At 47.4% G+C, this 12,389-nt stretch overlaps 1 protein-coding gene across 1 annotated transcript in view; it reads right to left on the reverse strand.

The window, feature by feature from the left end:
- The window catches only part of C5 (complement C5), a 187,088-nt gene that overhangs the window by 103,669 nt on the left and 71,030 nt on the right, over positions 1-12,389 (reverse strand). The window lies entirely within an intron of this gene.

Consider the following 12,389-nt stretch of genomic DNA (forward strand, 5'->3'; position numbering starts at 1 on the left):
TTGATCATTTTGGTTGTCCTTTTCTGTGTGCATTTTGTGAATGCATAGTTCAGTACACATGTGAAATGGACCAGCAAGAAGGTTAGGTGAGTCCCTTTCTTTCTGACAAGGGATTCCACAATAAGGCTTCATACACACTTGTCCCTTCAAGCCAACCTATTATTTCACCCACCCCACACACATTTTGCTTCTGAAGCGGCATGAGGTGGGTGGAAAATTTTATCCAGTTCACAGTTAAAGGTGAATCTATGTGGTGTCATGGTTAATGTAGCTGCCCCTATTCTGTTGAATAGCATTCTCATAAAGATACAAATAATAATAATAATAATAATAATAATAATAATAATAATAATAAAGACCTCTGTGGAAATCTGGATAACAGTGACTGAAAAAATGAGAAACTGACAAAAACGGAAACCAACAGGTTTGATCTTCTGTAGGCTATGGCTTGCAGTGTCATTGGTTCCCACATGCACCAAAAGGAAGGGGTATTTGTCAGTGGGTTTTATGATTCCTTGCAGCCGTTCTGTTACATCTTGGATCTTGGCCCAGGGTAGACAGCACACCTCTCGAGACATCTTGTCAGGCCCACAGTAGGGAATCCCCTATCACCACTACATGCCTCTTCATAGGCTTGGTCAGGATACTTCCATGTGCTGTCCCTTTCAAGGTTACGTGCATATTCCCAGAGGACTGACTTTGCTGCTCGTCTTCATATTCCTCATCAACTGTGATGAGGGAGAGATCCTCAAATGGAGTCTGTTCCTCGTCTTCCATGTTAAGGGAGAGCACTTCAAAACGGTTGTGTAGTTCTAAGCACTCAGAGCGATCCCTGGGCCTTCTACTTCTATGAGTCACGTTCCTCCATACATCTGGGTCCTGTGTTGGAGAACTGACCTCCTCTTCTGGGATGCCCCCTGTCTCCTCCTTGGTGCAGACAGTGTGCTCTGCTGCATCCAAGAAAATCTCCAGCTCTTTAATTCTCTGGAGCATAGATACACGCCCCTGAAGCTGCTGCACCTTGTCTTCAAGTAGGTCTTTAAGCAGAGGCTAGACAGCCATATGTCAAGAATGCTTTGATGGTGTTTCCTGCTTGGCAGGGGGTTGGACTGGATGGCCTTTGTGGTCTCTTCCAACTCTATGATTCTATGATTCAGGTTAATCCATACATACAGTAGTTCAGCATTGTCTATGTTGTGACGTGGGGTTTGTGATTTCAGCTCTCTTGACATAACATGCTGGAGACAGTTCTCTAGTAACAGCTCTTTATTAAAGTGAACAAGACTGACTGTGAGGGCAGGAAGGCTACATTTATAGGGACAGGGGACTGGCTAGGAAGGGATACATTTTGGAGGGAACAATATCAGGCAATCCCAGTGTTGCCTTTTGGAGGGAACCAATAAGACAGAGGATCCAAATACAGCAGCTTAAATGAACCAATAGTAGCTGTACCCTCTGGAACCAAAAGGCAGTTACTTTATCCTAATGCAAATACAGACAATAATAATACAGATATAAAATCCTTTGACTCAATACACAACACCACTCCCCCCCTAGTGAGCACAGCAGACGTAATCCCTCAGGTACTGTGGGGTCCTACAACTTCTACCTGATCTCCTGACAACAGGTGTTGCAGGTTCTGGATTGGGTGTTACCTGTGGTGGAGGGGCTGCTATAGGGGTTTTGTCAGGAACAGATGGAGTCCCAGACATCTCAGGGTCCCCTACCTGTACCTCGTCATCCTGAGGACTAGCAGACCCTGGTTCATTTGCTGAAGCCCCTGGTGACTGCACCTCTGGGCCATCTTCACTCTGGTCTTGCAGCTGTGCGTCATTAGCCAGGGATGAATTATCTGACTCCTCCCTGCTGAGTGCCCGGCGCCTCAGCTGATCTATATGTCTCTTCCAAACTTGCCCATTTTCCAAGGTCACATAATAGGACACAGGTCCACTAGCCCGGGTGATCACACCGGCCACCCACCGCGGACCTCGTGAATAGTTCCTCACCCAGACCAGATCTTCAGGGGCGAGATACCTTGTTGTGTCAGTTTCATCCTGGGGGGTTGCTCTTGAATTACGGTTTGGCATTTTATCTGGGTGGACATAATCCAGCACCGTTACCAGTCTTCTACCTAAGAGCAGCTCGGCTGGCGACTTGCCCGTCGCAGTACACGGCGTCGCATGCTGCAAAAATAACATTCGTGCAATGCGAGCCGACCAGTTACCCTCCATTAAGCGCGCAATGGATTCTTTGGCTGTTCGTACCATGCGCTCAGCCTGCCCATTGGAGGATGGGTGAAAGGGCGCGGATGTGACCCCTCTTATGAAGTTATCAGCCAAGAATGCCCTGAATTCTTGGGATACAAAAGCTGCCCCATTATCTGATACAATGGTCTCAGGTAACCCGTGGGTTGCAAACAGCTGCCTCAACACCTTGATTACGGCAGCTGATGCCATGCTAGGGACCATCGCCACTTCTAACCATTTGGAATATGCATCAACGATAACCAAAAAGACCTTCCCTTGGAATGGCCCAGCAAAATCTATGTGCAGCCGGCTCCAGGGAGTCCTGGACTGCTCCCACCAGTGGACTGGTGCTCTGGCCACTTCTGGCCGCACCTCTTGGCATGCCTTGCATGTTCGTACCCATTGTTCTATGTTCTGGTCCATTCCAGGCCACCACACATAACATCGGGCTAGCGACTTCATCCTGACCATTCCTGGGTGTCCCATGTGAAGCGTCTCAAGAACCCTGTTTCTCAGTGGTGCTGGGATGATCACCCTATCTCCCCATAGGAGACAACCCTTATGCATGGACAATTCGTGCTGCCTTGTCGCATAAGGCCTGAATTTTTCTTCATGCGGACCACCTGGCCACCCCCTCCCCACCCAAGTGAGCACACGGGAGAGAACAGCATCTTTCCTCGTTTTCTCAGCTATATCAGTAGCTGTTACAGGAGCCCCCGGAAGTGTTTCTAGCATCATAATGTGCTCCGCCGGAGCAGGATCCTCATTGCTCCCGCCAGGAAGGGGCAATCGACTCAGCGCATCAGCGTGGCACAACTGTTTCCCCGGCACATGGGTCAAGGTGTACTGGAACCCATTCAGGAATATTGACCAACGCAACATTCTGGGGGAGAGAATTTGTGGCGTTTGTTTGTTTGGGTTGAACAACCCTAACAGTGGTTTGTGGTCCGTTTCAATGGAGAAATGGCGACCGTACAAATAATCATAGAACTTTTTGATTCCTGACACAATTGCTAGTGCCTCTTTATCAATTTGAGCATAGTTGCGCTCCGTGGGTGACAACGTACGGGAATAGAAAGAGATGGGCTTTTCCGACCCATCCGGTTCCCTATGACTCAGCACAGCCCCCAGGCCGTATTGAGAGGCATCACATGCCAGGACCAGCGGCTTCGACTCATCATAATGAGCAAGGACGCTCCTGCTACTCAGCATTTCTCGCAAGGAGTCAAAAGCCTTCTGCTGCTCCCGCCCCCATCGCCACACAGTCTTTTTCTGCAAAAGTCTATGTAATGGTTCAGCTACCGAAGCTTTCTGGGGTAAGAATGAATGATAAAAGTTAATAAGTCCCAGGAATGACTGCAACTCCGTCTTGTTCTGTGGTCGTGGTGCCTCGATGATGGCCTTAATCTTAGCATCTGTGGGGTGGATGCCTGATGCATCAATTTTAAACCCCAAGAAATCCACAGTTGGCACCCCAAAACTGCATTTTTCTTTTTTCAGTTGCAACCCCACCTCCTTGAACTTGAGCAACACTGCACGGACACGCGCAACCAGTTCCTGTGGGTCTTTTCCAGCAATCAAAACGTCATCAAAAAATGGCAAGACCCCCGGCAGACCCCTTAACAGGCGTTCCATGAGCCCTTGAAAAATCCCTGGGGCCACACAAACTCCGAACTGTAATCTGTTAACTCTGAACGCCCCTTTATGTGTGACAATAGTCTGTGCTTCCGCTGATTGTGGGGTTACTGGCAGCTGTTGGTAAGCTTGTGCCAGGTCAATTTTGGCGAACACCTTGCCCCCAGCCAGTTTAGCCAACAGATGTGATACGACTGGAATGGGGTATGAGTTTCCCCTGAGTGCCTTATTGATAGTACATTTGTAATCTGCACATATCCTGACTTCCCCATTTGCTTTAAGGGGCGTGACGATTGGAGTCTCCCACTTAGCAGAGTCCACGGGTGAGAGAACTCCCTGCTTGACCAATTTATCCAGCTCTGCCTCGATCTTGGGTTGCAGTGCAAATGGCACTCGCCTTGGTTTGAGTCGGATTGGGGCCACCCCGGGGTCCAACTCAAAGTCAACTGGGGGCCCTTTATAACAACCCAGTTTTCCATTAAAGAGACCAGCAAATTCCTTGCATAATGCCTCGCTCATCTCAGGGCAGGTTTGGATTGAATTTAGCCCTGAGATACTCGGTCCCAGGGCGGGGAACCAGTCAGTGCCCAGGAGACTGGGGCGACTGCCCTTCGCAATCACCAGTTTGAGTACAGCCTGTTTGTCCCGGAACTGTACTCTCACGGCACACATTCCCATAACATGGATGCGGCCTGCTGAGTACGACTGCAAGGTTGCCGGGAAGGGCTCCAGAGGGGGCAACTTACCCCTGGGGAAGAATGTCTTCGCAGTCTGGTCCGACACGATGGTGAATGCAGATCCGGAGTCCACCTCCATGTCGCACTGCTGACCCTCAATCTTCACCTTGACGTGTGCCTTGCCTTGCGCTGGAAACTGCACGGCCCTCCCGTTGATCTCCGTTACGTAGTGGCAGTCCTTTAGAAAACGAGGTGCTGTGGGCGGTCTGCGATGCTCCAGTCTAGGTGCTCCTGTCGCTCCCGACGCCGCCGATCTACAGACCCTGGCGATGTGACCCGTCTTTCCGCATGTCCGGCACATAGCATCCCTGAAACGACAACTCTTCCGCTCATGGTTTCCGCCACAACCTGGGCAACTGCCTCGGCGATCTTTGTGCACTGTGCAGGCCTGACGCACCAACTCAACCCCACGGACTGGGCTCTGGCTCGGAGTAGCCTCTAGCTCGTCCATGGCATGCGCAACTTCTATCTGTGGCTTAGTGGCCTTGCGACTGGCATCAAGCTCCTCTCTTTCATAATTCTCCGTGGCGGTGGCCTCCTTCAAGGCTGACGCAAGGGTAACCTCTTCTTTAGCCACGATGCGTCTTCTGGCTTTCTTGCTGCTCAGACCACCAATAAACCGATCCAGGAGAGTCTCTTCCAGATTTTAGAAGCCGCAGTGCTGCGCGAGCTTCCGGAGTTCAGCCAGAAATGCGGATACAGACTCCCCAGCATGCTGCTGCCTCTTATGGAACTCCATCCGCCGGGCCATCTTGGTCTCAGTAGGCGCCAAGTGGCTTGTTAGGCAGGCAAGAATATCTTTGAGAGATGTCTCACTCAGCTTCGCTGGAGCAAGTAATGCCTTGGCCAGCTTGAAGGTCTCGGGCCCACAGTAGCTCAGGAATGTGGCCCTTCTTTTGCTGGCATCGGTGATCCCTTGAGCCACTGCAAAGAACTCGAAGCGTTCGACGTAGTCTTCCCAGGTGTGGGGCTCTGATGGCTGGAAGGGCTCCAATACCCTTGGACTCTCCATTGTCCTAGCGGGCAGGGTCGTCTTCTCAGCTGGCCAGTGAGTCTTGTTCTCAGCTGCAATCCGGACTCTGAGGCAGGGTTGTGTTTAACCGCTCCTCAGCATTCCGGATCCCACCTTCGTCGCCAGTTGTTGTGACGTGGGGTTTGTGATTTCAGCTCTCTTGACATAACATGCTGGAGACAGTTCTCTAGTAACAGCTCTTTATTAAAGTGAACAAGACTGACTGTGAGGGCAGGAAGGCTACATTTATAGGGACAGGGGACTGGCTAGGAAGGGATACATTTTGGAGGGAACAATATCAGGCAATCCCAGTGTTGCCTTTTGGAGGGAACCAATAAGACAGAGGATCCAAATACAGCAGCTTAAATGAACCAATAGTAGCTGTACCCTCTGGAACCAAAAGGCAGTTACTTTATCCTAATGCAAATACAGACAATAATAATACAGATATAAAATCCTTTGACTCAATACACAACAGTCTATACTATACTGACTGGCAACAAGTTCTCCATGATTTCAAGTAGGAAATCTTTCCCAGCCCTACCTAGAAAAGACAGGGATCAAACCTAGGACCTTCTGAATGCTAAGCATATTCTCTAACACTGAACTATGGTCCTCCCCTGCATCACTGAGCTGGATGACCAAATAGCCTGGCCATCTCTATGTGCTCTGAATGCTTGGCTGGAAAGTGCATGCATCTTGACAGCCTGGGTGCATCTTTCCGCTTGCACGCAAGCCTTCTCCTTCCTGGTTGCTTTGCAGCTGAATTTTCACACTGCCCTTTCCATTCTGCCTCTCTCCTTCTCTCATGTCACATGACTCCTTCCTCTGTTTGTTTGTTTGTTTTGTTGTTGTTTTTAAAGGAGCTCTCATTGTACAATCCAGGCCAAGCAATAGCGATGTCCGCAGAGGGTTTGCAGGGCATTCTTCAGCAGATTCTTGCAGCATCTGCAAAGATATATGGAGTCAGGAGTCAGGAGCATCCTTGCAGATGCTCAGAGGGTACCCAGAGGGTGACTTGGTTTTATGGGAAGAGGAGCTGGAAGCGGCCCTGCCAGAAATGCTGCTTCTGCTTCTCTCTGCCATCTGCAGCGATGTGCAGAATGCTGCCTTTTTTTTAAAAAAAAACTTAAGCACACAGGCATGCCACTTCCTGCTGCAGTGCAAAAAAAACCCATCACCTAGCACCAAGGCTCACCTGGCTTCATTGTCATCTGCTGCTAGTGATCTGTTTCATTCAAACTTGCCCTTAACATGGTGTGTGTGTGTGTGTGTGTGTGTGTGTGTGAGAGAGAGAGAGAGAGAGAGAGAGAGAGAGAGAGAGAGAGAGAGAGCATGACAAGAACTTTTGAAGAGGTGGCTGTAACAGGAAATCACTGGGCAGGCTTCAAACACAGGAAAACACAGAAGATAAGGATGAATCATGGAGAAAGTTGCTTGTTTCTTTTGAAATCAGACCTGAATCACAATCTGAAAAGCTTTCCATTTTTCTCCCCATGTATAAATGGACAGAGAAATTGTGGGGGGGGGGGCTCAACAGGAAGAATGTGAAGTCCGTCATGATAGATGACAGCAGTGGGTTCTGTGATCTGGAAAATCCATCCTACAGTTGTTGGAATATTAGAAGTGGTTGCAATTCTTCTTGGCTGGAAAACCACTGGCCCCTTTAGGTTTTTGGAGATGCCTCGTTAAAATAGTATTAGCATGAGTTGCTAGCATTGTCATTATTTGGGATTCAATTCCGTAGAGCTGGGGCAGGGAACCCTTTCCAGCCCAAGGGCCACATTCCCTTCTGGGTAACCCTTTGTGGTCCGCATACCAGTGGCAAGCTGTGGTGAAGAAATGTATTTATTTATTTTTCTTTGTGCAGTAAACTAGTTTCTACACATGCACTCCTCTCCATCCTCAATCCAGGAAAGCGAAAGGCATGATCAGAGTTCAAGGGCATATTCCAGCCAGGCAAAAACACTCAAGGAAGGTATGAAGAAGGACCAGTGAGGGGTGTAACTTGGGAAGAGTTCCAAGGGCCAAACAGAGAGGCCTGAGAGCCACTTTTGCTTCCTGAGCCTGAGTTGCCCTCCACTGCCCTACAGTCTCTAGACCAGGCACCCCCAAACTGCGGCCCTCCAGATGTCTTGGCCTACAACTCCCATGATCCCTAGCTAACAGGACCAGTGGTCAGGGATGATGGGAATTGTAGTCCAAAACATCTGGAGGGCCAAAGTTTGGGGATGCCTGTTCTAGACATTCAAGATTGTTTCCAATGTTTGTCCTACTCGGAATAGGCAGATTGAAATTGATGGGCATGACTGATTTAGCCTCATTAACCCAATTACTCTCTGAGCAGGGATTAGATGCACCTTATCCTTATATCACATTCTCTAAATGCATGTGTTGTAGCAGTGGTTAGGAAATGTTATACCCTCGGAATTAATGGCCTTGTGGGGGGGGGTCTTTTACATGCTCACAGGTATCACTTCACTTGCTTCAAAATGTGGTGCTAGTAAACTTCTCTCCTGCTCAGTCTGCAGTTTCGGGGCCTGGACATCTGCCCCCAAACCCTACCCTGCAAACACCTTTGATTTACAGAAGCTCCAATGGTTCAGGATCCATCTGGATGCAAGTGGAGGTTAAGGTATCTGCATGATACTAAGAAAATGCACCATGTACGCTGAGAGGTAATTGTCTTTTCGTTTTTGTATTATCACTGGATGGTGTGCCATCTGTTCTGTTCTCTCCCCCCCCCCTTTGCTCTCTTTCCTTTATCGTTTCAAGCTTTCTCATATCTAGAACAGAAAACATATCAGTTTATTTTGTCTAATTGGCCTGAGAAGGCCTTTCGGATTGCAGCTGCCTGCTAATCCAACTTGAGCCAAGTGAGACAATCCCAGGCAATCAGGTCCCGTTCCCCCAGCCCGTTCGCCACAAGGCTCTGGGATTTCAGTGATAAGGACCCAGGAGGTTAGATTTGTCTCTGATTTTTAGCAGGTGTTCTTGAGATCTTTCCAATGCTAACTCCAAGTTCATCGTCATTTAATTGTGGAGGGAATGGAGGAGGGAAGGGAAACAGAGGCTGGTTCTCTTGGCTATCTCCATTTCATTGTGATAGGAAAAGTTCCATACAGTAGCTGCAATAACTGTCTCTTAACATTTTATTTTATTTTTAATGAAAAGCGTTATGAATGAGCCTCACTGGATCAGATTATAGCTCTATCTCAGGGGTCCCCAAATTTAAGGACCGGGGGCCGGATGCGGCCCAATCGCCTTCTAAATCCAGCCCCCGGACGGTCTGGGAATCAGCATGTTTTTACATGAGTAGAATGTGTCCTTTTATTTTAAAGCATCTCTGGACTATTTGTGGGGCATAGTTCATTTTTTCCCCACAATATAGTCCGGCCCCCCACAAGGTCTGAGGGACAGTGGACCGGCCCCCTGCTGAAAAAGTTTGCTGACCCCTGCTCTATCTAGTCAACGGGGCAGGAAGCCTCAGCCCCCACCCCACCCCCAGGCTGTCTATTTGCCCAGGCTTGCCCAGGCTGCACTCCTTTCCCAGCCCCCAGTTCTGCTTTGCACCCCCCTTGAGTGTTTCTTCCCGGGCTGGGATGTATCCTTGAGCTCTGGTCATGCTCCCTACTTGCCTGGATGGAAGGGTGTAAGGTCTTTGAGCTGTTTCTGCTGCTTTTTCCATTGCATTGCCATACATCTGGGTTTCCCCTTTTGTCCAAAGAGCTCAAGGTGGTGTGCCTAGCTCCCTCCCTCCTCATTTAATCCCCACAACCCTGTCAAGTTGGTTAGGCTGCCAAGCAATGACTGGCCCAAGCTCAACCAATGAGCTTCATAGCTGAGTGTGACATTCAAATCTTGGTCTCCCAGTTCCTACTCCAGCACTTATCCAAGGTCTCTGAGAAGTTGCATCCTGCCTGTCACAGAAGTGAAAAAACAATGGACATTTCATCTGCATAGAACAATATCAAAAGCGGAAAGCCAGAAATTGTAGAAAAAGAAACCCTTGGAGAGAGTCTGGGCAATTAATATAGAAATGGAGTAAAAAAAGTGGGGTGCTAACATGCACCCCTGTTTTATACTCCTTGAGTTGAAATCATGTTTGGAAGGGTGGCCGTTTCAACCCACTCTATTCACCCATTTCAACCCAGGCCAGTCGGTGAATAAATGGCTTTAATTAAAATCAATAATCTCTTGGCAATACTTGTATGGAGCGATTTAAGCCCCAAGTCTCTATCTGTTTATCAAATCAAAGATGAAACTGAAGCCCATATGTGGCTAGCCGCTAGTTGCAGTGGCCATCCTCATCTAAACAATGTGCAGTCATAAGCAGGTAAGAATAGTCTGTTACATCAGGCCAATGGCCCATCTAGTCCAGCATTCTCTTCTCACAATTGTCAGCCAGATAACTGCCATGTTACCTCTTGCTCTCCTTTTCTCTAAACTTAAAACGTCCCAAATGCCACAACCTTCATTCATAAGGGAATCACTGCATTCCCGTGAACATTTTGGCTGCCCTTTTCAAAACCCTTTCCAATGACGATATCCTTTTCGAAGTGAGGTGACCAGAACTGCACAGAGTAATTTTGCACAGAACTGTACACAGTCTATTCCCTTCAGTTGCAGGATGCTCCCAAATTGCAAAACGCATGCCTCTCAATGACCCTAGGGCAGGCAAAGGCAAACTCGGCCCTCCAGCTGTTTGGGACTACAACACCCATCATCCCTAACCACTGGTCCTGTTAGCTAGGGGTGATGGGAGTTGTAATCCCAAAACAGCTGGAGGGCTGAGTTTGCTTTGCCTTAGGGAATGCTATTTTAGCCTGGAGTCAAAGGGTTGAGCCTCTATTTCTGTGCCAGCCACATCCTGTTTTTAGATATTACCTGAGCTCGTCGGAGGATGGGTTCAGGGGATTTACCAGAAGAAATAAGCGGAAAGCACCAAAAAGTTAACATTCGTTTCACTGCTGTCACCTTTTCTTTCTGTTTTTCTTTCCGAAGTGGTGGCAGTAAAGGTTGAAACATGGGGAATGGTTTTGATACACTATCTATGGTGCATCCAGACTGCCAAGAGTTTTGCAGGAGGGATCCAAGAGCATACTGGGAATTTAGGTTTGTGGAATTAAAGTGGATAAAAGCACACTTGTCACCTTAGTTAAGCCAGTGCGGTGTAGTGGTTAAGGTGTGGCACTAAGACATGGAAGACCAGGGTCTGAATCCCCATTTGCTCATGAAACTCACTGGGTGAGCTTGGAGCAATCACTCTTAGCCTAGTCTATATCACAGGGTTGTTCTGAGGGTTGTTCAAATGGGGGAGGGGAGAGAACGCTGTATTCCACCTTGAGGAAAGGTGGATAGAAATAGGTGAAAATAAAATGATTTTTTTTTTTGTTTCTCTCAGTTTCTCATTTTTCCAGTCTCCACATGTGATTTTAAAAAAAAATCCTTGTGGAAATTTGTCAGCATTTACTGTATGTGCAAATTTTACCTGCTCTGTAGCTTTTTATATGCAGTGTTTCCCAATATAGACATTTTGCCAAGCATTTTCCACTAATATAATGTATTTTTGCATGTTATTTTCACTAATATATACATTTCTATATGCACTTTACAGTTTTGTACACATTCCTTGGCTAGAGAACTGCACTGCAAAATTCAGAGAGGTGTGAATTTTAAAGGATGGCTGGGTTTTTTGGCTGACAAATCTGGTGAGCTGAAATGCAAACTGAATCAAATTTATCCCCCAGCCTTGGCTCTCTTTTTTAAATAAAAAAACAAACTTTGTGTAGTTAGAAAAGTGATGGGGAAATGCACTGAAGATCAGTGAAGGCAGTGACGGCCCTGTGTGAGTGTCTGGAGGCAGTTGGAGGTTGGATGGTGGCTAACAGATTGAGGTTGAATCCTGACAAGACAGAAGTACTGTTTCTGGGAGACAGAAGGCGGGCAGGTGTGGAGGACTCCCTGGTCCTGAATGGGGTAACTGTGCCCCTGAAGGACCAGGTGTGCAGCCTGGGAATCATTTTGGACTCACAGCTGTCCATGGAGGAACAGGTTAATTCTTTTAATTTAGTACGATTATTTTTGAAGGCTTGGCGCAATTTTCTTTTAAGTTGAAAGCATTCATCATCAAACCAAGGGCTAGTGCTGTATTTAGGTACCCAGATTTTAGGTGGAGTGTTAAGCTCTGCGAAGATTTGGAAAATTTCAGTATAGATTTTCAAAATGTTCCTGTGGGGATTAGTGTTCTTTAAATTTAGTGGCACCTGTTTTCTCAAGTTAGCTGTAAGTTTTTGCCCCACTGCAACACTCATTTCCTGGGACCATTTTAGTTGGGTCATTTGTTTATATTGGCAAGGTCCTAGGATGTTACAATTAGTTATTTTAGTTTCCAACTTTAAGTTGATAGACAGCAATAAAGGTTGATGATCGCTTTCAGTACGCATTCCAATTTTGAAATCCGTGATCAAATTTACAATATTATAAGGGACAAGGATATAATCGATTACAGTGCATCCTCGGGGGGGGGATATGTGAATTCCCCACTTCTATCCCCTTTTGTTGAAGGTTAAGGGGTGATATGATAGCCATGTTCAAATATATAAAAGGATGTCATATATAGGAGGGTGAAAGGTTGTTTCCTGCTGCTCCAGAGAAGCAGACACGGAACAATGGATTCAAACTACAAGAAAGAAGATTCCACCTAAACAGTAGGAAGAACTTCCTGACAGGAAGAGCTGTTCGACAGTGGAATTTGCT

This window comes from Zootoca vivipara, chromosome Z (assembly GCF_963506605.1).
Source record: "Zootoca vivipara chromosome Z, rZooViv1.1, whole genome shotgun sequence".
NCBI classification, from domain to species: Eukaryota; Metazoa; Chordata; class Lepidosauria; order Squamata; family Lacertidae; genus Zootoca; species Zootoca vivipara.